This window comes from Gymnoscopelus braueri, assembly GCF_963280865.1.
Source record: "Gymnoscopelus braueri genome assembly, chromosome: 2".
NCBI lineage: Eukaryota > Metazoa > Chordata > Actinopteri > Myctophiformes > Myctophidae > Gymnoscopelus > Gymnoscopelus braueri.
In genome coordinates, this window is record NC_137604.1 from 32,379,640 (window position 1) to 32,406,910 (window position 27,271).

Consider the following 27,271-nt stretch of genomic DNA (forward strand, 5'->3'; position numbering starts at 1 on the left):
GTGAGATGCAGTGATTTCAGTGAAGGAGGTGACTGGATGATTGGAGAATTGAGGGGTGGCAGGTTTGGGATCACGGCTGTTGGTGGAAGAGGAGGTGGCCAGTTCAGTGGGTATGTTTACATTTAAAAAAATTACAATCAATCAATCAATCATACCATATTAGCTGGTGGTGGTGTCTACAGCTTTGAACTGGTAGTGGATAAAAGTGACTTAGGATTGTTGCTGCCAGATTGGATCACGGTGGAGTAGTGGAAAGTGTTGAGGGTGTCTTAATATTGCTGCTAGAGTCGTTCGTATATAGCTCTGAGTGGACAGTGAGACCATTTCTTTTGGCAAGCCGTTCAAGCTGGCGGCCCTTAGATCCGATGATCCATCAGATGGACCAAAGCACAAACCAAAAGACAGCAGGTGTACTGAATGAGAGAGAGTGGGCATTTGCAGACACAGGGCTTTGATTTGCCAGCAGAGGGATGTGACTGATAGAGGCAGGACCAGATGACGATGATTGACAGCGGGATCGGCGAATGGAAAGGGTAAAGGCTGGACCAGAGGCTGGTAGAGGCTGAATCAAATAATGATGATTGGCAGCAAAGCAATAAGTGGAATGGTGAATGGCCCTAACAGGAAGTTTCAGGTCAAAGTGTCCTTGAGCTTAAAACATAGGAACATGGAATGTCAGTTTGAAACTGGCAAAACAGCACAGGTGGCAGCTGAGATGAGAAGGTACAACGTGGAACTCCTGGGAATCAGTGAGGCGAGGTGGACCCGTTCCGGTCAGAAGAGGTTAGCCACAGGGGAGATGTTGTTGTTCTCGGGCCACGAGGAAGACAACGCACCCCACAGCCAGGCAGTTGCCCTGATGTTGGCCACGTTTGCACAGAGGGCACTGTGTGTCTGTCTGTCTGTCTGTCTGTCTGTCTGTCTGTCTGTGTGTGTGTGTGTGTGTGTATAGACTTCGTATTGTGAACTGAGTGCACACAAAGTCTAAATAAATAAATACATAAATAAAATACAAACAGTTACTCACTTTTTGTTCTATGTATTGCAATTAAAATATGTTTCTCTCCCAAAATCCCAAGGCACACTAGGACCCACCTGTCTCACAGCAGGGTGCCTCAGCACGCTGTTTGAGAGCCACTGAGACATAGCTTGGAAAGGGAAATGTGTGACCAGTAGCGAGTCCTGTACCTCAGTCAAGTAACACTGCCAACCGCTCAAATACAGTACAAGTTTGTCGACTGGCCAATGTTCTGACACTCAGTAACCAAACGCACATGACCAGACAGAGAGCTACTGTAGATAATTGCATAAAGTAGTTAAAAGTGTTAATTCAAGTATTAACCACATTAACCCTAGTCTCAAGTAGCCAAGCAATCTGAGATCTCTGCCTACTTATATGTCTGGGGACATATCAATTCAATGAATGGGCTAAAACTGGGTGGAAACTATTTGGAAATGGAACAAATAACAGCTTAATGGAAGACGTTGGGGCGGTCCTTCATATTGGGACGGTATCAGGATTGGCTTTCAGTGCAGTGGACATAGGTTTGTTACTGGTGATTCTGTTCACCATCCAAGCCCATTCAGTGAAGGTATATTTCCCCAGACGTATCAGTAGGTCTCTGACATTAAGGCTAACATCCATATTTTGGGCAAATTGTCAAACCCAATGGAAAGTTATGCATTTTGAGGTTATATATATATCGGCTATTTTTGCTATTTCTCATACAACAAAGTACGGAAACTTAGCTAACGCACATCGACTGGTAGGTGCTGGGCTAAAGAGTAAGTAAGTAAGTAGGTCGGGAGATGGCTTATTGTCGGTATCAGCCGAGTAACACGCGGGAGTCTGTCCCCGTTACTATGCGCTAGACCCCTGGGAGATGGATTGCTGAGGTGGAGCGCCACACCTATCCTCAGCTCCCAGTACTTACCGCACGACTTACCGCACCCAAGCCGTGCTACTCATGCGCTGAGTTGGCGGTGCCCGGGATCGAACCCATGACCTTGTGGTCTGAAGGCGAGAGCTCTACCGACTGAGCTACCCGGACACTACGCTAAAGAGGATTCAGTCCAAAAAGGTAGAGCCCGTACACCAAAGCAGGTAAAAGGTACTTCTTTATTACAAAATAACTGACGTTTCGATCCACTGTAGATCCGCTGTGGAATAACCACACACACCCACACTCACACACACACACATGCACGCCGTGTGCGGTCGGACAGTCTGCAGACAGACAGGGGCCAGAGGATAGAAGCAGGCAGGTTCAGTGATTCCGGTGTCAGAGGCAGTCTGAAGGCTCTCTCCGTGTCGATCTTCTCTCCACTAGACCTTACATGGCAGCTCTCCTCTCCAGGGCATTCTGCGAAGACAGCAGGGGTGAGCGGAGGACAGGAGCACAGGGATGGAGAGGGGTAAAGCGGCATGGCAGGTACTAGGGGATTGTTGCAATGCCCTTGACATGAGGGAAACGCTGGAATGAGAGCGAACAAGTGCAGACGAGGAAAGGGTATGTAAAGAGAGAGACACGAGAATGCCTCTGGAGGAGGTTTGTGTTTGCGCGTGCATGTCGGGCATGCATGGTGTTTCGCCATGTGGGTTGTGCAGCAATAGTGGCCTAGTAAATGGGTGCAAGACCAAATAGAGTGGATTCTGGATTCCAGCCTGTGTGTGGAAAAATATGGTCACCTGTGTGTGTGTGTGTGTGTGTGTGTGTGTGTGTGTGTGTGTGTGTGTGTGTGTGTGTGTGTGTGTGTGTGTGTGTGTGTGTGTGTGTGTGTGTGTGTGTGTGTGTGTGTGTGTGTGTGTGTGTCAGGCCAGGGCTTTTCTCTGGGCTAGCAGATGTTTTGCTCTCACCTTGCCATACCTCATAAAGTGTGATGGCTCTGGACCTGGGGCCAGTCTGGCATACTCACAAACATGAAAGCGTGCACATACACATGCACATGCACACACAGATGTTGAAAATAGGGGAATATATTTTGCACACTCAATCATATATTGATGCATGCACGGATACACACTTGGACTGAGAAAGGGGTAGAAACATACATAAATACGGTACATACACACTGCCACAGACAGCAGTGAAAGAGGTACACAGATTCTTTACTTACGTAAAAGTGGTAGTACCACAATATAAAAATACTCCTTTTACTTTACTCAATTTATTCAAAATGTAATACGTTCTTGAAAATAGCAGCTCACAAAGCATTGCATTGTAGATTGGCTATTTTCGAATAGATGAAGTAGGCCTATGTTTTGTATTAACCCTAACCCTAAATCTAACTTTAAAATAATTGTAGTGGAATAAAAAAGTACAATATTTGCCTCTGAGATATAGTGAAGTACAATTTCAAAGTATTGAAAATGGAAATTAAGTAAAGTAAAAAAAAAAATGAAAATTTTACTGTATCAAACACAGAATGCAAACATGTACTGTAGCAGTAGTCTACATCATGAGACGACTGGGCTTGCTCTTGAAAATGTTGCATCGTGGTCCAAAATGTCAGTTAAATCTCTCTCAAACGCCAGGAGACAAAGACTATTAAATAGTCTTTGTCTTTAGGCGAGAGGTTGACATTGTACTTCTTGCGTGCAGTTTTGACTCTGTTTAAACTGGAAAATAGACGTTCAACGCTGCATGTCGTCATTGGCAGTGTTATTAATGTCCTTAAAAAATAATGCACACAGGAGAAAACGTCAACCGTGCACATGTCCAAAACCTTAATGTGTCAAATTAAGCACCCTTGTGTTTTTTGATAGAAGAAAGTAGTGGTGGGAAAAAACTTTCATTTCAGTGAACGAACGATTTCGTTCACGTTCACGGCAATGATTCGTTCAAATGATTTGTTCACGTTCTCATTCAGTAGCGCTATTTTCTAGTGTAAAACACCATCGCGGGAGCTTTTTTTTAACGTTGCGCGTACAGCCCGTCCTCCCGTCCTGTGTACGGGGGGAGGGGATGGGGGCATGCACGATAGTGTGAACGTGACAGTTTCAGAAAGTGAACGAGCTCGTCCACGGCAAATAACTAGTTATTTTGAACGAATCGATCATGACCGACACATCACTAATAGAAAGGTGGATCCAAAATGAAGCAAGCTCCTGTTCTTTAATTGTTACACCAAAAACCCTGTCAGAGACATAGAGAGTTTTTGCCCTTTCAGTTGCATCAGCACAGGGAGTTGTTAGGAATACACTGGTGCTCGTGTTGTTGGTGCTGTTCATTCCCGGTATGGCGGTGATGCTGGCTGCGGCGGTGGGCACTGGTGGACAGCCTAGCGTTTTGGAGGTCTTTGCCGGCACGACGGTGCCGCTGGCTGCGGCGATGGCCGCTGCATGGTGGTGGCGGGCCTGGCTTTGCAGTGGTCGCGCGCTGGCACAGCGGTGGGCGCTGGTGGTGGTAGACCAGGTGGTGGGCCTAGCGTCGCGGTCGTCCCCGGTGTCTTGGCACTGCTGTCCTTTGCTGGCAGCGGCGTCTTGCTGGCGCCAGCGGCGAAGTGTAGCATACTGCTCTGGAGGAATCTCTTCTTCGTTGGTGGTTGCGTCGGCTTCATCTTGTAGTAGTACAGTAGAATAATGAAAGTGAAACCGTCTGTTGACTCTGTGCCCTCTTTATACTGTACCTGGCGGGTAAAACAGGACTTGCCCGCCCCCCATTTAAAAACAAAGGTGAAGTGCTGTGGTTGGCTACAACAGAAATGTGCATGCACCATGTGTGCCATTCCCACAGTATGGACATGTTGGTGATTGGCTGCCCGTCTGATGGGCAGCCAATAGAGGGGTAGCCAATGTGTCTATTGTTGGAGGAGGAGTGGCAGATTTTCTTTCTTCTTTTTTTTTGCCTCTGTCTTTCAGCAGTTAGGCAAGAGCTCAATTGGCGGGGCAACTGCCCGAGTTGCCCAGCATTGGCTACGCTTCTGCACAAAACATGTCTGTGATTCTCATCAAGACCCCTGGGATAAAACCCTTTTTAATCGAGAGGGTATAATTGACTCTGGATTACACTGAGCTGCAGTGTTGGAATATAACTAAGTACATTTACTCAAGTAAAGTACTTAAAGTGGAATACCACTCATTTTCAACATTGAACTATGTCTTTAATACACCTTAGAGCTGTTGTGTGGTAATAATTTAAAAAAAAGCCCCCCCCCGCCCCTTCTATGTTGCCTATAACTGGATAATTGAATGAGGTCATGTGATCAGTGACATACGCAGGGTGTACTTTTGGCTGAGGGGGCGGAGCCAAAAGTACACCCTGTGTACTTTAAGTAAGATTTTGAGGTACTTTCACTTTACTTGAGTATATTACTTTATACTTCCACTTCATCTTACAGGGAAATACTGTACTTTTTACTAGACTATTAGAGTTATTTGAAAACTGTTTGAAAAGGTGCAAGATACCTTTTAGATTATAATTACATATAACCAATAACCACTTAAGCCTCATTTTATACGTCGGCTATTCGAAATAGCCGAACGCGGTATAATTTGATTACTTTTACTCAAGCAAAAATGTTGAATACAGGACTTTTACTTGTAACAGAGTATTTCTACATTGTGGTATTGCTACAGCTACTGAGTTGTGGTACTGAGGGCAACCACACGAGGGCCAAAAGCCTAGACTTACCCCAGAGCACAGTCTGGCATTGCAGAGGTTACACAAGGTCTTTCTTTTATTCATCTATTTAAAGAGGTGAAGATAAGAGATGATAAAAATGACTTGTAAAATGTAACTTGTAATTAGTTAAGAACTGAGTGGCCGAGGCTATATTTGAATGTATATGATGAAATATATATTTTAACTCACTCAATCACTCACTTATTCACTACACACACTTTAAATGTGTCCCTCTGGGCTTGATAAATAAACACTTAAAAACGCACACACGCACACAGTAATGTCTATTGTTTTTTCCAGACACTGCTTTCATCCTCTCTGCTGACATTTTATCTTTATGACAAATGGAACAGATGTACATATCCCACTCACTCTCACACACACAGTAGTACAGCTGTAGCTGAATGCACAGTACATGTATTTTTTCCACATTCTTTCACAGCATAACAACATCTCCCTGCTTAAGAAAGACATTTCAAATACAAAACTATTTTATCGTTAACGGGGGTCCCCCAGGGCTCTATACTTGGCCCACTCCCTTTTCCCCTCTACACTAAATCTCATAGCTGAAATAGACACGTTGTGAGCTTGTAGATCTGCTATTTTTGCCGAATGTTTGCCTATTATGACATGCCTAGAATAGCTCTAGGGTTGATGGATTTCCAAAGTCCATCATTCAGGTGTCTTAAAAAAACATGTTTATACAAGAGATAACAGCATGGCAAAATAATGTTCTAAGAAGACAGGGTCTACTAATGGCTTGGCGTCATGTGATTTCAGACTTCATGTGGTCAGACTATGATATCAGCTGATCTACGTACTGTATCTATGATAAATGCCTCTATATTTGGGCATATGGTTTCAGCCAAGATCCAACTGCTGTTGACTTCTATTGCAAAATGAAAGTAAAATATGTCAAGAAATATAAACATTATGTGAAAAGAAATGCATGAAGGTACCCTACTGCCTTAGCTTTCACAATAAATTTGGTGTTGATTGGTCCCGCAATTTGTGATATTATCCCCAGACACACAGATGGACAGACAGACAGACAGACAGACAGACAGACAGACAGAACCATTTTTAGACGGCTTGCCCCCTACAGAACCCCGGCATAAAAACCCCTCAAGCAGTCCTACGGTCAGATTCCGTAGCTAATGAAGGAGGGCAAAGATAAAAGGGTGCCTTTGAAAAGACACATTCTTAGCAGAGTCACATGAGCCCGTCCCAATTTAGCCTAACCTGGCTCACACCGCCCTCTAATGAGACCCCATACACACGTACTGCACACACAGTACAAGCACACATACAGTACGTATGCACGCATGTGCGTATGCACAAGTCATTTGAAAAGGCGCACAAGGACACAGACATGGGCGAGTGCACTGGAGCACATACACAAACATGCATGTGCAAAGACACACACGCGCACTAGGCTCTTGTCATTACCCACTCCGTCAAAGCAGATCATACAGGCATTAATTGAGAGTGCAATCATGCTCTGAGCCTACGGTTCAAAGGAGCTGATAATGAGCTGTGATAGGTCCAGCTGATGGAAGGAACTAGGCAGGCTGCCACACATGCACACAAGCGTGTGCGTGCGTGCGTGTGTGTGTTTCGGGGGAGTATCATGTGAACATGCATTCTACTCCCCATCTTACTGTAGTGACATTTCACTTGGGGCAGAAGTAGAGAAGAAAGCTGAATATATAGTCGCTATATGTTCCTGCAAACAGTCAAATCCTCACTGTTAATTTAATTCTGAAAGTGAGGATTCCGCTGTGCATGACAGCTTCTTTACAACCTATTAACACACGCATGCACACACATTCACGCACACACTCACTGCACTCACATTTTAAGCCTACTTTTATGTCTCATTTCCATCTTCATCTCACAGCAGGGGAGGGGGATTTCAACATCCTGAACAGAACTCCTTAGCGTTCCACATTGTCGGTTTGGAGATGTGATAAAAATATCAACCCCATCCTTATGTTGAGGTCTGGCCTCACTGTACCACAGAACATGAAACCAATGCCGCCTTCGCCACAGATCTGGCCCTCTAGCGGCTAGCTGTCAAAACGTATGCACACACGTATTATGCATGTTCTTGTATGACTAAGCCTGTAGTACAATTGTGGCCGTTGCTTGCGTGTGTGTGTGTGTGTGTGTGTGTGTGTGTGTGTGTGTGTGTGTGTGTGTGTGTGTGTGTGTGTGTGTGTGTGTGTGTGTGTGTGTGTGTGTGTGTGTGTGTGTGTGTGTGTGTGTGTGTGTGTGTGTGTGTGTGTGTGCGCGTGTGTGTGTGCGCGTGCCTATGTGTCTGTATGTGTAGGCAGCCACTCTATAGCTGCTAACCTGTCTTGTAGCTGCCTCTGTATTCCTGGCATGGCTCTGGTCGATAAGACAGTGCCATGCAATATTAATGCAGCCTTCTACTGTGGTTGGTAAGAGCTTCGGACAGCCTCCGCTACTGTTTCGCATCGAATTCTGAACATACACGCTTCCACCCAGGCCCAAGAAAGAAGACCGGGAGAGAGACGGATAGGGAGAAAGAGATATGGGGGGTGACTGTGAAAGAGGGCTTGGCAGACACCGAAAATGGGAAGGATAGAATAGGAGGGGGGTGGTTCAGAGGTGGAGGATGGGGAAAAGAGTGTGGGGGGGGGGGTAAAAGGAAATAAAAGTGGAGACGAGAAGAGAGGCATAGAGAAAATGAGACGAGGAGAATTGGATGAATAGGAAAGGAATAGCGACGCCGATTTGAAAGATGAGTGTGTGAAAATGGAGATGGAAAAGGGGATTGATAGAAGTGGTAATGTAGAGATACGATATGTAAAAAAGAAAAGTAGCTGAAAGGGAGAGAGAGAGGCACGAGAAGAGGGGTGAAATTTAGACGGAAAAGCAGCTTGAGGGGGAGAAGATACGAGAAGAGAGAGAGAGAGCAATCTGTCCATCAGAGATGTTAATGAGCGGCACTGAACACAAACAGATAGAAAACATAATTATAGATTATAGGGTCATCCGATATCAATACAGCTCTGTTTTCCATTCACATGTCATTCTCTCCAAAATGACAGCACCCATTAAGCATAGCTTGGTTAACGGCTGCCTGGCAGCTTCATACTGTAGCAATTAAAATTGAGGCGTGTCTGTAACACGAAAAAGAAGGAGAAGGGGGGGAAAAAAAAGGATTTTAGGAGAGTGAAAAAGCAATCTTTACATAACACTTAATTGACAGCACAGAGAACCCTGACCCACATTTGCAGAGTTTATATATCTCACTTGGCTTTTAATGTGGGATTCTCAAGAGATAAGGTTTCAGAAGTTGGTCCTTGTTAAGTGGACTGAATTTCTCATGGGAGCGTCGCAACTCTTTTGGCTGTCTCCCTAATATGCTATATTACTTGTACGGCTCGGCTCTCCCTCCCTCCCCTCCGGATGCATTTAGTCCAGAAACTCCAAAATGACTTGAGTGTTGGCGGGTGGTAATTTATTCATATTCTGGTGGTAGGTTAATGACGGCGTGCTGAGAGCAGAGAACAGAAAGGCAACCTCAAACTCAAGCTCAGTGACATTTCCAAGAAATGGCAGTTAAATTACGGCCTTTCAAAATGTAAATTCCTTTGGGTCTAACACTCCATGATTTGCTGGCAGCGCTTTCAATGGAGGCTCACACGCAGCATTTGCATGCGGTGTTGGGGGGTATCTGCATTATTTTGTAAACACAAAGTAGAAAAACAGTCATGAATCTCTATTTGGTATTTGAGTTTCTCGTCTGTTTTTTTTCTTTTTTTTTCATTGCTCTCTGCCAAGGTTGCTTTCATCAAGGGAGAGTTATGTTTGGAAAAATACATAACTCAAACCCATTATGGCTTGCTTTTAGCGTCAAGTAACACAAACTGAAGTACACTGGTGCTACACTTGATGATGCATTATCGACTCAAGTGGGCGAATTGCGGCTTTGGCAACATACAAATGAAACCCGTTTTCAAGGTCTATGATAATAGGCTACGAGGGATACAGCAACGCCAGGCAGCACTGTTCTTTTATCAAATACGTTACTGTCTTTCTGTGCGAACCGATTTGCAGTTTGAGCTTATTTAAATTCCATAAGATTCAACATTTGGACATGTGGCCAGCAGCAGCAAAAAGCAGCACAGTGCAGTGTTTTAGTTGTGACAGAATGCAAAAAGCACCCGCTGCTAAGAGGGACATCAGGAGAAAAGAGGTTGACATATTCACCACTGTAAGCACTCATTCAGAACCTCTCCATTCAACAGCTTCTCTCTTTACACACACACACACACACACACACACACACACACACACACACACACACACACACACACACACACACACACACACACACACACACACACACACACACACACACACACACACACACACACACACACACACACACACACACACAGTATCTCTTCTCGTATCTCCCCCTTTAGCCCACAAGTGTTTGGTTTTCTGTTTTCCATTTGAGTCCTCATATCGCCAGCGCTGTATCTATCTACTCACATTGACACTTCAAAGCGGCAGGGTCAATGGCCAAGTGACATTGCTTTGTAGAGCAATAACACTGCACTCACCCGTCTCCCTCTCTCTCTCCCTGTTGTCGTGCCTTCTACTAAACTGTGAATGTGCTCTACAAATACATGTCAGCCACAGTACACTGCACACACACAGATGTCATAGTTGGATCTAAACATCAGCTGGTCGCTGTTGTTTTCAATATTCCTTCTTTTTTTATTGCATACAGGAAATACAAAAGAATGCAATTCAAAAACAGTAGTCTTTACTTAGATAATGGAGGCTGTTTGTGTATGTGTGCTAGTGCGTATATACAGTAGCAATATATTACAAGTAATGGGATTGCATCACTTATTGACTCCAAAAAATGCAAACATGCAATCCATCAAATCTTAGTGTCTTTGAAAAGCTCAGTGGTCAAATTAAATTGCTTTCAACGAATCATTTATTTTATTTATTTTTGGCGAATTTATGTTTTATGGCCGTACAGTACGTGTTTTGTTTCAAAGTGTGTCTGTGTGTGTGTGTGTGTGTGTGTGTGTGTGTGTGTGTGTGTGTGTGTGTGTGGGGGGGGGGGTGGGTTGGGTTCACTTGAAGGAATCTTATCCACTTTTTAAATAAATGTAATTTATTATATCCATACTCTGATTCTAGCATCTTTCCATCTGTCTCCTACCACACGGACACCCAGAGGCATATGCACACACATGCACGCACGCACGCACGCACGCACACGCACGCACACACACACACACACACACACACACACACACACACACACACACACACACACACACACACACACACACACACACACACACACACACACACACACACACACACACACACACACACACACACAGCGTGATTTGTTTTGTTTGACTTAAAACTAATTTTGAATAATTGCTCCATTGATCCATTAGTGTTAAGGGAGAACATTTGTATCAAGCTTTAATTAATTTCTTCCAAGCAAATCTCACAATTCAAATCCATACTCTCTCTATTGTGCATCTTTCAAAGCAGTGAAGCAGCCTTGTATTTTGATAATTAAAGCCCACAAATTCCAGTCTTTTAGAGAGTCGAGTTAAAAAACTGACATGGTTAATAAGTTCAAGGGAAATTGCATTATACCATTACTGTTTTGTCAGATCACCGTAATCTCACTGACTTCCATTAGACTCATCTCTTTTTTCACCTTTCTTTTTTTAATTTTGCACTTTAAATTACAGAGTCCTCCATATTTCTTTGACTCATTCACCTAATCTTCTTCCTGCTATGCCTTTCTGTCTCATCTCCTGACCTCCTCCCCCCTAGCTTTGTCAGTACGGGGAGGAATCCAGACCCCCATCAATTTCTCATAATGTCTCAGTCCCCTTTCACCCATCTGCCTAGTCTAAGTATAATGTATGGAAAACATGCTGGTGTGAACATAAGCTCCCATTTAACCACAGCATAAATTGACTACTAAAGCCAGAAAGAACCCAGCTCAGCGCCTGGAGACAAAGGCTGCCAACGTTGCTGGAGAGGGCAATTAATCTAAGATGGCCGCCCTTAATCAACACTCATGTCGCCTCTGGTTACTGGGCTAACCTGCTTCAGAACAGATTGCCTCCTGCTGCTGGGTGATGTCATCATTGCGAGACCTCAGCACAATTAATAATAGATCAGCTAGTGAGTGGGTCAAGCTTGGGGCCGTTAGTGAGGCAAAGACTAATATGCTTCCACAGAGTAAAGTGAGGCACGTTCAAAGCAGGAGCAGTTAAGATAAAAATAAAACCGCTTTAAGTAACCACAGTTGAGATACAGCTAATCAACTAGCACGGTCAAAGTACAGCATTTCATCTGTTTTTCATTCTTTTTGCCTGGTATGTTAAGATAATTTACAGCATAACAACAACTATTTATTTGGAGGATGTAGTTGTGTTGAGGGGACACATGCATTGCAACTGCTTTAACACAGTTTGCTGACAAGTTGCAGACTATTTTATGCTATTTTCCCAACAGCAAAATGTATACAGGAAATGTTCTCAAAATACCCAATGAATGCTGTTGTAAAGCTATAATTTTGTAGAGAGTTTGGAATCGGACAGGCCTATGTATTGCTATCATGAAAGTAATTTAGAGAAAACATTAGGCATGTTCTGGTGTCATCTGTAGCCTAAAATGAATATGCATATCTATTAAAATAGAGCTGCAGAGTGTTATTGCCTGTGCTCAACATTTTTGGCAGTAGTACAACTTACTATCATCCATTGTTGAGTTCTCTATTCTATACACTGAGCATTTCTACCAGCGGGTGCAATTAACATGTCACTTCATAACTATCAAATGCTGTGTGTGTGTGTGTGTGTGTGTGTGTGTGTGTGTGTGTGTGTGTGTGTGTGTGTGTGTGTGTGTGTGTGTGTGTGTGTGTGTGTGTGTGTGTGTGTGTGTGTGTGTGTGTGTGTGGGGGCGTGTGTGGGGGCGTGTGCGTGTGTCTGTGTGTACACACACATGTGCATGTGTGTCTACAAATGTGTTTATATAGTGTATCTGAATAGAAGCAGACTATGCAATATTCACTGTCTTTTTGTTGTTCCCTTGCCATATTGTTTTTCAGACAGCATGCTATAACAGCTCAGCCTCTTTCCCATTTACACACCACATAATTGTTTGTGTAGATGGGAGGTGTTTATGGGCGCTTTTCATATTACGACATGAATGGAAGGATAAAAATGAAATTGTCCGTCTTCATTCTCTTTTGATGGTCTGACTGAGAAGCATAATTGTGCACATACTGTACAGAAATACAGATAAACACAGACACAACAAAACCTTTGCAATTAGGTAGTATTTCAGGATGCGGTGCAAGGGCAGCAATGGTAGGGGAGCAAGACAGCAAACACACTGTGTGTGTGTGTGTGTGTGTGTGTGTGTGTGTGTGTGTGTGTGTGTGTGTGTGTGTGTGTGTGTGTGTGTGTGTGTGTGTGTGTGTGTGTGTGTGTGTGTGTGTGTGTGTGTGTGTGTGTGTGTGTGTGTGTGTGTGTGTGTGTGTGTGTGTGTGTGTGTGTGTGTGTGTGTGTGTGTGTGTGTGTGTGTGTGTGTGTGCGTGCGTGCGTGCGTGCGTGCGTGCGTGCGTGCGTGCGTGCGTGCGTGCGTGCGTGCGTGCGTGCGTGCGTGCGTGCGTGCGTGTGCCACGTCTATAAGCAATAAGGTTTGCAGACATATTATCACCAAGGCAATAAAACATCCATCCAAAACAAATTCAAGAGCCTGTTATGGCCAACTGGATACACTTAAATATAGTGTAAAAGAACACTCAGTGCTCATTCCTCCATAAAGCCTAATTTATACTCCATAGTACGCGTGCCACTTGCCGACAAGAGCAGATTTTCAAGCGAACACCATATCGCAACATGTTGTTTGCTAGAAAATCAGCTCTTGGACCGATGGAAAATAAAATACATGTTTCAGGAGATGGGAAGGACCCAGTAAGACTTGCCATGTCATTCATAAAACACACATTAACCACTTTAGCCCTATTTTGTACCTAGGCTATTTGAAAATAGCCAATCTACAAGCTCACAACGCGTCGCGATGCAACGTGTTGTTAGCTTGTAGATCTGCTATTTAAAAATAAAAATAGCCGATCTACAAGCTCACAACGCGTCGCAATGTGACGCGTTGTTAGCTTGTAGATCTGCTATTTTAAAATATTTTAGTACTTTTACTTTTAGTACTTTAAGTACATTTTGATACCAATACTTTTGTAATGTTACTCTGAAATTCTGAATTCTGGACTTTTACTTGTAAGGGCACGGTCGCACCGCACTTTTATTTTACCTATGGGGCGGAATCTGCCAATGCTTTGTCAATGCAAATGGGTGGATTCGCAAAAAAGATGCGCAAGACCATGAATCCATGCATTTGCATTGACAAAGCATTGGCAGATTCCGCCCCAGAGGTAAAATAATAGTGCGGTGTGACCGTGCCCTAACAGAGTACTTTTACATTGCAGTATTGATACTTTTACTTAAGTAAAACATTTGAGTACTTTTTACACCACTGGAGAGAGGATACCAGAGGGAAGGAAAGGAAAACTCAAGCTCACACAACTATAACGTACTGTACATATCTGCATCACCGGCAGTGGGGCTAACACCAGTGTAACCACGCTGTCTGCTCAGTCTCAGCCATCCTCCTCCTTGTTTATGGCAGACAGCAGGCTAATTGCTCAGCCATCCCCTTTGTTAATGCCGGTTGTTATTTCAATCCGCCCCAAAACATTTTCCTCTCCAGGTTTAGCTGGGGAGAGGAAGGTATGAGGGGAGAGGCAGGGAAAATATCTGCCTTTTAGCGTTAGTATTGACTTTCTGCTCGCACTGTTGTGCCTCTATTTTACTACACCAGGGTTTTTCAAAGCTTACCAAGATCCCTCTAACACGGTGTGTTGCCAGCCGGAAAGTTGTCTTCCGTTGTCTTCTCTGTCTCTCTGGATACATAAAGACCTTTTCACCTTTGTAACAATGCATGTATTTTTGACAAAAAATGTTACACTGTCACAGCCACTTTGAATTGAAGTATATTATTATGTATAATCGCACGCACGCACGCACGCACGCACGCACGCACGCACGCACGCACGCACGCACGCACGCACGCACGCACGCACGCACACACACACACACACACACACACACACACACACACACACACACACACACACACACACACACACACACACACACACACACACACACACACACACACACACACACACACACACACACACACACACACACACACACACACACACACACACACACACACACACACACACACACACACACACACACACACACACACACACGGTTGCATTGCTCATGGGACGGCCTTGCACGCCGTGCAGGAACCTACAGTATTTGACCAGGAGCACGCGCAGGCACATGCATAGATTTAAAACAACTTTAAATGCACACCTCAACAAAGTTTACAGCTAGGCTCCCGACTCACACCAGGGGAATTAACATAGGCATGAGCTTAGATGCATATCAATTGTCCATTGTGTGACCTGTAGTGTAGGTGTTAAGCTACGTGCGCGTCACGTCATTAAAATAGAGTGCAACCACGTTCCAATTCAGCAATACAACACTGCATACGCACATACATACATACTTACCCTACATTAGAATCAACACACGCGCCTTCATGGTGTGGCAACCATGGCCGATGGATAGGTCAGAAAACAAATTTGCGTGACAAACAGATGGGCAGAATAGGGGACGATTAAGATAACCATTTACCATCACATTTATCCAAGCTGCGTGCTCATCAGAATGTACTACAATTAAGAGATGCAGTATCAAATTGTTACAGATAGATCCCCTCAATGTGGTCACACTTATGTGAAATGAATCACAGATTAAAAAGACAAAAGACCAACAGTATATCACGCCATCTCTCTTCCGTTTTCTTTCACCCCCTCACTCCTAATCGTGTGTCATGGGTCTTCATGAAGTATGAAAGGATTGCTTACATGTGGGTTTTGGGATAAACTTAGGATATTCTGGATTAGCTTTGACATAATGCGTGTTAAATGCTCGGGTCCTGGATTAAATTGTTTCATAATTTAAGAGACGTTGATACAGTACATTAGAATCAAACATGTAGCCTTGCCTCGAGAGAAACGGCATTAAAAGCTTAGCAAATTTGTTCCAAAAAGAGCAAATTAATATCCATTACACAGACTTATACTAGCGTTTTCATTCATAGTACATTAAAGAGGTTCAGCTTGAAATATACATATTGATAAATGATAATTAAGCATTGCCGTTAAAGCTTTTCATGCCATCTGGGTCAATACTGTACTCCACACTGGATTATTGTTAATAATGATGCACAACTAATGCAAATCCAGTAAATACAAGTATTTATCTCAACATCTGTGAAGTCAAATTGAAGAGATTCGACTGCACCACTGCTCAACTATTATGTCCCAGCCTGTGTGTGGGTTTGATGGGTTTCTGGCTACTGGCATCCTATGTAAGGCTGATCTTATGCTACAGTTTCTGGACTGTACAAATCATGGCTTCGTAAACTTTACCATATCAAGGACCCCCCAATAGGCCTTGGCACTTTTAAAAGAAACGGATATAGTGAAAATAGCTAATCAAAAAGCTCACAACGCGTCGCAGCGCGACACGTTGTGAGCCTGTAGAAAATGTTAGTAAAAATGTCAATAATGACATGTCCAAAGTATGGACGTCAGGTTGAAAGGGATTAAACTGGCATGACAATCTTGTGATTTATTTATTTATGTATTTTATTTCCTCTCCTTTCCAATTGGCCTTCCTGGCAGCCCTCCTGTAGACCCCCCCCCCCCCCCCCCCCACACACACACACACACACACACACACACACACACACACACACACACACACACACACACGGGTCTAACTCTAATTCAACACCTCATCCCTCTGCTGCCCTTGTTTATGCAGTGTCATCATCATTCAATTTGAAAGCTAGGTTATAATATATCAAAGTCAACATGGCGAGATGAAATGTATTTTAGTCAAACTGACGTCCAACCGTGGGGATGTATTTGCTTCATTTGCCTCATTGCCTCAGGTGCCTGGTTGCATGGTTAGAGGGAGACTGTCACGCTTGAGGGACGAGCTATAGCTTTCAAAGAGCTTTGATGTCTCGTAAAAAGAGAACGGCACCAAGGGGAACTCTATGAATGGTGTTTAAAAATGTGAGGCTGCAATTTTGAGTCTAACTAGCTGCACCAAACCGGACCAAATCGATATTGCCATCCTTAGACCCCTGCACTCTCACTAGATGACATAGAAAAGAAAAAAAAGGATAATTGAAGATAATATTCTGTGTGTGTGGGAGGGGGGGGGGGGGGGTTGGTCTATTGTTTATGCATTGAAGGATTCATACATAAGGCAAATAACAGCAAAGGTTTTGTAATATAAATAACCACTAAGTTCACTTTTTCTTTTCAAACCATGTGAGAAGGTCATACTCTATCACTGGGTAACATTTTACTGTGGCAAACTGGAGAAATCTCACTTCACAATACACATACACAACTCATCACATTATACAATTATCTGAAATTTGACCTTTCACCAAACAGATTCCTCAATCCTCAGTAGGTCAGTTCATTTACACACAGTTTCATGTTAATCCAGCGAGTAGTTTTCAAGATCAAATTTGTGCGACAGACGGAATAGGATCACTAGAGTCCCGCTATAGTGTCATAACGACATCGGACAGCCAGATTGGGGTTTTGCGTTAAAAAAAAGGAGGTGGAAAATAATTACATTTCTGGTAAGGACAAACCAAAATCCTCACCCACCTTCTACAGTGATTGGCCAGGTTTGTTACATCATGTAGCAATGGGCTGGTTTTCTTTTCTGGAAGAATTTTGGTATTGGGCAGATTGTTATTGTTCTCTGCATGTGTGCCTTCAACCACTTTAATATGAGTCTTCACATCAAGATTACAAAAACGTCCAAAAGGCATGCATTTACAGCATGCACTGGCTGCAGACATGGTCTGCATTGATATAACAGGACAGATTTGCTGATAAACTAAAAAAAAATAAGCGTAACGATAGTTCATGTAGGCACGGAAGGCAGGAGGTTTATATGCTACGATCAGTCTCCCCGGACCCCCCCATACATTCGCAAACAAGCTAATGCATTCGTACTTCCACAAGTCAGTATGTTCAACCTCACGCTCACGTCATTCTCATTCGCTACAAGCCAACTCACTCACGCCCTCATTCCCACAGTGCATCTCTGGCGGTTCATTTAAGCAGCCTCTGTTCACTGTTCATTCTACGCTTAGCTGTCAGCGCTGGTTGTCAGCTGTCAGCGTCAAAATTCCTCCACCTCCCCGGCCTCCTCCCTGTGGCATTTAGTTCTTATTTCTTGTTAATAGGATGATTTGTGGATTGTACTGTGGTTCTATGGATTGTGCTATGATATGTGGTAGTTTAATTATGCATCGAAGGTTCATTGTCATGTGCATATATATCTTTCATTCTCTGCTCAGGGGGTTTGTGATTCCAGATAATGTTGTCATGCTTGTGGAAGTAATCTGTAATATCACATGAGCAGAGTCACGCTGCCAAATCTGAATGCAATATCATTGCAGTAAATGGTTAATATTGCAGTAAATGGTTATATATGCAATACATGGTAAATGATTAATACATGGTATTGGTTATTCCTGAGCTGAAGTGTCTAAATGAAACAAAGGTTGTGGCCACTTTCTCTCTTCCCTATGCATCTGCTGTCTAGGAGGCAAGCACGCACACACACACGCATGCTTGTTCAGTCTGTTACTGTCCCTTATGTTGATGTAACCTACATGTACCAGCAAGATTGGTAGAACAACTGCAGCATATTACACACACACCAAAAGATCTGTGTCTCCTCAGGAAGAACCATTTTATTCTGGTCCTTCCTGTAGAGCAGTGGGTTTGAACCCTTTTCACATCAAGGTCCATTATTTATTCTGCATTTGAGCCACGGACCTCCATTTGATGAGATCTAGACTTTCAGACCGACAAAATATTTAGTTGTCGTTTGATAAGATTTTCGTCCACAATTCCATGCTGTGTTGATGTGGTGCCATAGAAGAGATAACAGGCAAACGTTGATCAAAATAACAATTCTTCTACATTTTGTAGACATTTTGTATATTAAGTAATGCAGATGTTTAACAATAATTTAACTCTTGAGAGCGTAAAATGAAACCAAATGGACCCGTAAGGGTCCATTTGGTTTCTTTTTACGCTCACAAGAGTTAAAGATCTAATAAGGATCCATTTGGCTATACCAACGCTCCATCATTTAGCTGGGGACCACCTGGAACTCCCTCAAGGACCACTGGTGGTCCCCGGACCACTGGTTGAGAACCACTGCTGTAGAGGGCCTCAGTTACATCAGTGCAGTTCAGCTTGTTGTTCAGGTGTATGCCCAGGAACGAACAGGTGTCTAAACTATACACTGACTCCCTATGGATGATGCTGGGGGGGCTGGGGGGTCTCTTTTTGCTCCGTCGGTTGACCACCACCAGCTCCTTGGTCATCCTTGCATCGAGGCGAAGGTGGTCGTCATCGCTCCACCTCACGAAGCTCTCCACCATGGCATAACGTTCTTCCGTAATGTCATCCTTAATACAGCTGACAACGAAGAACTTCTGGAAGGTGACACGTTTTATAGCGTAAATCGGGTGTGTAAAGGATGAACGAGAAGGGGGACAGTACGGTGCCCTGGGGGGAGCACCTGTGCTGCTCACCATCACATCTGACAAGCAGCCTCTGCAGTCTGACGTACTGTGTGGTCTGCAGGTGAGGTAGATCCATGATCCAGGCCACCCAGACCATGGTCCACCTGCATCGCAGAGAGCTTTGCATTTAGCTGGCGTGGTTGGATGGTGTTGAAGGCACTGGAAAAGTACTTGCTTTTTTTCTATTGATTAGTCACCCCATGGAGACTTGAATTCATGGATATTCTGTTGTTTTTTGTCGCATTCCTAAGCCAATAATTTGATGACCGGCAGCGGTTCCGGTAGGAGACACAAAGAGTCTCCTTTGTGTCTCCTACCGGAACCACTGCCGACCGGGCCGCTGGTCATCAAATTATTGGCTTAGGAATGCAACAAAAACAAAAAAATATCCATGAATTCAAGTCCCCATGGGGTGACTAATCGATAGAAAAAAAGTATTTGTTTGGGTGAACTATCCCTTTATAATGTTGTCTGGGCCCAAGGCCTTTCTCATGTTTGTCATGGCGAGCTGGTGCCTCACGGCACCTGGCGCCAGGTATTGAGGATCGGAGGGGGATAGGGCCCGCTGCTGCAACCGACTCAACCGAGGGGTGGTCGCTTTCCTTGCAGCTGTCAGGGTTGGTAGACGTTGCTGTTGCTGCACCTGGGACCGCCGGGCCCGCGCCGCCGCTAGTTGCGGGTACTCCCAGAGCTGCCGCTACATTGTAGTAATCATTCAGTATTCCTGTCCATCCTCTCCATGATGGACAGCTTCCAACTCCATGTGTGTGTTAGCTGTTCTGAAAATATAAGGAGGGTTAGGCTGTTCTAAGTGGTCGTACTAGCCTGTGGTGGAGTATGTACTCAAGTACTGTACTTAAGTACAATTTTGAGGTATTTGTACTTTACTTGAGTATTTCCAATACTTTTACTTCTACCCCACTACATCTCAGAGGCAAATATTGTACTTTTACTCCACTACAATTATTTGAAAACTTTAGATACTAGTGCAGATATAAATCATTACATTATAAAACATACATTAACCACGTTAGCCCTATTTTATATCGAGTTCTTTATATCTACAAGCTCACTACGTGTCGCATCGCGATGCGTTGTGAGCTTGTAGATCGTCTATTTTCAAACATTTTAGAACTTTTACTTTTGGTACTTAAAGTACATTTTGATACCAATACTTTTGTACTTTCACTCAAGTAAATTTTGAACTCCGGAATTTTACTTGTAACAGAGTACTTCTACATCGCAGTAGTGATACTTTTACTTAAGTAAAACATTCGAGTACTTTTTCCATCACTGGTACTAACTCATTCAGAGGAAGATTGCCATCACATTAAGCAGTTTGCTGGGTTTGTTTTTGTCAGTTGCTTTCTTCAGGGCGGTGGCTGGCACAAGAAACACCAAACACTGCCTGATTCTTATACAAAGGTTAAATGGTACTTTACACTTCAGTGGGTTAATTATAATTCAATTACAACACCTTTGTTGAGCTGAGAAGTGTATGCAGCAGACATCCAAGCCCCATCTGTACAAAAAATGTCATACACAGAGATTGTGGTTTGAAATTAAAATGAACGAAGGGGTTATTTTCTTAGTATTCTTATTATCCAGCACTCTGTGAGATACCATGTCCCCTGTGGTCTAATCATGTTGCATACATCACATCATCTCTGATCAATATAGGCTGCCTTTCACACATAATTTACAGTGTGAGTGTTATGATGAATATTATAGCGTTTATCAATGTCAGTCACCACTGACAAGGAAGTCTTATAAGCGTCCTTGTACCTTGCATATCTTAACAAGTCATTTCAAGTAACTGTTAGGGTTTGAATAGACGTTATACCAAAGATGTATGTATGTATGTATGTATGTATGTATGTATGTATGTATGTATGTATGTATGTATGTATGTATGTATGTATGTGTGTGTGTGTGTGTGTGTGTGTGTGTGTGTGTGTGGGGGATGGAATGATGGACAGACGGACGGACAGACAGACAGACGGACGGACGGACTGACTGACAGCTTAAAAATATCTTTACAGTATTTGCAGAGGCAAGACAATAACTCAAACATTAACATAGGGGCTCTAGACAGAGATAGTACATCATTATACTGACATCCATGACAGAAACATTACTACCTAAAGGCTGGGGGTTTGCAGTCTTATACTGTAGGTTGTGTAAAGTTTAATAATAATGGATTCTCTATGGGACAAAAAACATCATATATGTATAAGTATGTGTGTGTATATATATATATATATATATATATATATATATATATATATATATAAATACATTTTCCATAGCTACTTGTTAAATTTCTATTTATAGTATAGAATGATCAATACATCCAGTCAGTGACATCCCCTTTGACCTGTGCTATGCACATCATCTTCTTCCAGAGAAAGCCCTAGCAGCAAGCCATGCAGTTCAGCTTTAAGTGATGGATGGATGGATGTGGATCTACCTAGCTTTTTTCCATCATACATCATATCATGTAAAATGGGTGACTTTGACCTAGAAGGTATATTAATCAACTTAGTGGTTCAATTGATTGTTCGTATGAAGGCCAATAACAACCCCAACTTGTGTGCCCTCCATTTTCATTCATGACTAGAAAAAAATGAATGAAAAAATAAGCTTCATTGCATGGCTGCATTGAGAACTCCTCCTTATGGTTATGGCTGAGTCATGGTGACATGAGCGTGACAACGTAGTGACATGAGTGTGACGTCCGAGGTCTGCCCGCCCGCCTGCCCGGACGGCCGGCTCGTTCTAGCCAATTTTAATAAAGGATGGATATGTCTGAGTCATAGTGACATGAGCGTGATGGCGTGGTCCGCCAGCCCGCCCTCCCATTAGCCAATTTCAATATGCGCAGGCCTCCGGCAACATTTATTTAGTTGTTGAGCTTGTCTCTTTTCTTACTCTCGTTCTTTGGCATAAGAAGAATGTGGGATCAATAAGAACTAGAAACAGCAGTGTAAGTCTTTGTGGTGCAGTGTAAGATATGTGGAGTTTAACTCGGTCCTCCTACACTCCGACTGCCTGTAGCTCTTTGAGCACCCCTGTACACAAAAGATAGGTCCAACCAATTCTTTTCCTTTTCTTCCTTAGAGCTTTCTTAAATTGGAACAACCCCAGACAGGAAAAGCAGCAGTGCCACACAAACGTATTAAACTGTCTTTCATGTAAGAATTCCTGCAAGTGGTACCAGAAGAGGCAATGCAAAAGTGTGTGTGTGTGTGTGTGTGTGTGTGTGTGTGTGTGTGTGTGTGTGTGTGTGTGTGTGTGTGTGTGTGTGTGTGTGTGTGTGTGTGTGTGTGTGTGTGTGTGTGTGTGTGTGTGTGTGTGTGAGTGAGTGTGTCTGTGTCTGTGTGTGTGTAACCTACAGTACTGAGTATACTGTCGAGTTAATATTGAGCTACAACAAGACATAGTATTATAATGGTGTGGTCTCCTTGTCTAATCTGTGTTATAAAGGGCTTTACATAGAACTAAGGGAAAAAAATCAGCAACAGTATAAAAACATGATGTGCATAAGATATAAAGTGCAGTATGAACTGCAGGTGCACATTAACTTGACTTGAGCTCCTCAAGCAGGTCATTCCAGAGCCAAGGGGCCTTGACCACAAAAGCTATGTCTCCCTTTGTCTTTGGCCTCGACTCAGGAACAGCCAGCAAGTTCCTGCCAAGGATCTCAGGCTGCGAGCACGTTTGTAAGGGAGCTAAAATGTAGCCAAATTTAGAGCCAGGCCAAGAAGTGCCTTAAAAATAACAAGCTAAATCTTCAAATCAATCAGTCAACGAGAGTAAGGAACTTAAAATACAATCAATATGTTGTCTTCACCTGGTAGTAGTTAAAAGTCTAGCAGCAGTTGTTCTGTACATTTTGTAGCCTATTAGGCCTACCTTTGTTGTTTGCTTAAGACATTAAACACCATTTCGGTATGGATAGTAAGTTACAGTTCTGTATTGTCTGTTACTACTGTGTACTGTATGTATGTGTGCAAAACTGCAAAAATATAATGTGGTTGCTGATTGTGTGCTGGTACTATTGAGGTAACTGGTTGAGTTGGTCCCTACCAAAACTAAGGCTAGTTGTACAGTATGGCACTGCCGCACTGGTTCCTAGATATATAGAATGCTGGCAGTGGCTAACCTTTAAACTGTTATAAACCCAGGAAGCAGCTGAGAGCGGAAACAGGCTTCAGCTACTGAGTATATAGTAGTAGTAGTAGTAGTAGTAGTATGTATGTATGTATGTATGTATGTGTGTGTGTGTGTGTGTGTGTGTGTGTGTGTGTGTGTGTGTGTGTGTGTGTGTGTGTGTGTGTGTGTGTGTGTGTGTGTGTGTGTGTGTGTGTGTGTGTGTGTCGCTCACACTTGTGCGTGCAGTTTTTGTCGTTCTGGATGTTATCTGGAGATGTCGGTGCTTCATCTCGGTTTCTCTTAAATGCCTGATCTGTCACTTTGCCCCCTGGTGCTCCAAAACGAACATTACAGGCAAGTGAGGCAACAGAAGCATCACCACATGTGTGACCAGTAAACAACATCAACTTGCTCTGACAGCATCATGAGCTTGTTAGCTTAATCACAGTTAATAAATGCCTAAAGCTAAACAGTCTTAACTCTGTGGCTGCATTTCACCCAAAAGGATTCCCACACCATGGACGTGCAACGTGTAGAAGGGGGAATACATCAAATGGAATGAAGCATCTGGCTTGAAATGCACTTGAAAGCAGAGATGCACCGCTGTGTGTCGACTCACAATACATTCTGAATGAGCAACAGGTTGTGTGCTTGTAGATCTCCTTATTGTCGGTTATATAGCTTGAGGAGCCAAATAGAATAGGGCGCCACTTCTCCAATGAACTCAATGGATGCGGCCTGTTCTTTTCTGTCGCCCTATTACTTTGAAGGTGTCCGCGTGCTCTATAGTTCAATAACCAACAAGAAAGGCCAATTCATACGCCTGCGCTATCCCTTGGCACTATATGCGCTATGCGTTAATTACACACAAGGCAGCTGGCACTGCCCCTAAATGATATTGTCCTGTTGTGTTACCCGTTAGACATTATGCCGACTCCCTTATTTGCGCCTGGAGGTGTGGCTGATGGGCGTGTAGTTGCGCTATCTGTGAAATTGCTATTGTACACATCACGTATGGGAATGCGCATTGCAGGTCCTCATGCCAAATCCGTTTACAAGAGCGCGCCTCACAATTTATGTTGCATTTCAAAGACTTATTCCTTCGTTCTTCTTGCCTAGAAGTGTGGTCATGGAGTGTTTCCTCTCTCTCTCTGTGCAACACATGCACTTTGCCCCCTCTGCTGCCCAAAAAGATCTGATACTGTATTCAAGCTCACAATGCGTCACAGCACGACGTGTCAATTGTGATAAGTTAAATTAAGTGAGTGATAATTCTGTGAATCACATATTATTTAATTCCAAGGCAATCAATGTCGGACTACCTCTTCCATGGGCATGGGAGAGAGTGTACGATAGCACTGGACATAACGCATTGTGCAGCCTGCTCTTAAAGGCAGTGGCACCTGGCATGCTGATTGGTTTTATTAATGTAACACCAAAACCACACCTATGCATAATATATAATAATAAGGGGTAGCACAGGTGTTTTAAAGGTATCATGACATTAATTTTCACTTTTTTTATTTTCAATGTTTTATTTGGGGTTTTATGACCTCAATTACACCCAAAAAACCTGAACTTAGAACATTCAGTGGATTTTCTGTGGTCTGGGGTTTTCTGAATAATTAGGCTGAAAAGTAATCTGAGCTTGGCCCTTCGACAGTGAGGTCACAGTCGATTAATCCCGCCCACTCTCCTCCTCGCCCCTCCCCTCCCCTATCCTTTCCTTTGGGGGGGGCGGAGCAGAGGCGATGATTGACAGGCAAAATCCCTCACCAGCGACACCCGCAGGCAAAGATTTATTTTTTCATTGCAGTTGAAAAGGCTTTAGAAATGTGAGAGAAAAACACCTGCCATGGATCACTGGAATGGAATTTTCACACTTTTGAAGGACCATGACAAAGACTTTGAATGTGGTGTAAAAGTGAATGTCATTAAAACTTTAAAGGGTAAGGCTGGTGGTGCAAGATAGCGACACGGCCGTGGGAACGGCCCTTGCACAATGCTAAATCCCCAGCGCGGCTGGCAAAAGTGATGTCGAAACGATGACAAATGTGTCGCGGAGGACCTCCACCAACAGTGTTGTGTACCTCTGTGAAATTGAAAGGTTGCCTTCATAAAATGTCACTTTGGTTGAGAAGATGCGCGAGACTACATCCACTTCCTTGTTTACGTTTTGTGGCAACACACTGTCATGTCGACGAGTCACAGAAAGTATGAATGCTCAACGTTGTGAGACGTGTAGGTCGACACTTAGGTCGTAGGTCGCTCAAAGCATAAATTGGCCTTTAAGTGTCCCCAGTAGCACAACATTGCACATCATACCAAAGGTTCCTACCTATAGTCTATATTTCTACCAATAGTGGGGAAATTCAGTTGTCAATAAAGTAACATTTATACCACTGTCTTGTGCCTTTTATTAGTACTAGTGGTTCAGGCCACATATAAAGTTCGGGCTGCTACATGGCTCTCCACCTACATTGCACCGCTGATCCGACCGATATGGAGATCTCTGTATCTGTCAGTACTTGTCCCTTTTGCCCATATGGAGTACCCTGATGTCATCAGTATATGCCCATATGGTCATGCCCCCTTTTGTGCCCATATTTGGAGCTGACTGATTTGTTTGCGCCTGATGCCGACGACACATTGAGGTTAGACAACCCACTCCATTTTTTGATTGTTACTTAATTACAATCGAAGTTTCACTTTTGTTTATTGCCAGAGGTGGTTCTGTATTGTGAAATCATGCACGTCGTGGCATGACTCATGAGCTGTGATTGATCTACTTTTGAGGGGACAGACATGCAGACAAACCCTGTTCTAGCCTCTTGTTCTGTTGGAAAAAGGACGGCGAATTTCATGAAGTGAAACAAATATTTTAACAGAACAGGAATGCACAGCAAAAGATGTCTTAAAGGGACTTTCAAATTAAATAAACATACAAATAAATACAAATAGAATTAGAAGGACATTCTAATGAGTGTTTATTGGTGTGATTTTTCCAAAAGTTTGCACATCCCAAATTTCAAGTCAATGGAGGGACACACCAATAAACTTAACCCCTGCGTGTTTCGGCCAAGCGCCATCATCAGAGCATTGGTCTGATGAAGGAAGGATCGGATGACATGTGGGGTGTGCTACCTGGGGATTTTGATTCCTGTTTTTGATAAGTCAAAATTAGATTCTCATCCCATTGGCAATAATGTACCCGGTAACCCCTTGGCACATTTTGCCAATCAGTATGTATCATTTCAAGACTTGGTTTCAGTTTAAGGTATTTAAAAGTGTTATTTTCGCAGTGTTTTGCTAAAATGAAATGAATTCCAGATTGGATTTGTTTCCATGGAGACCCCCCCCCCCTTTGTTAGCCCATGCATGCACAGAATTCTGCAATGAGTGTTCAGTGTAATTCCAGTGTGTGTGTGTGTGTGTGTGTGTGTGTGTGTGTGTGTGTGTGTGTGTGTGTGTGTGTGTGTGTGTGTGTGTGTGTGTGTGTGTGTGTGTGTGCGTGTGCGTGCGTGTGTGTGTGTCAAGAGGGTGGGGAGGTGTGTGGTTGTTAACTATTCACAGCAAGCCCCAGAGACTGTTCTATTCTACATAAAAAGATCACTGTTGCATATTCAGACTCCCATGGGGGTCATTAAAAAGCATGTTTG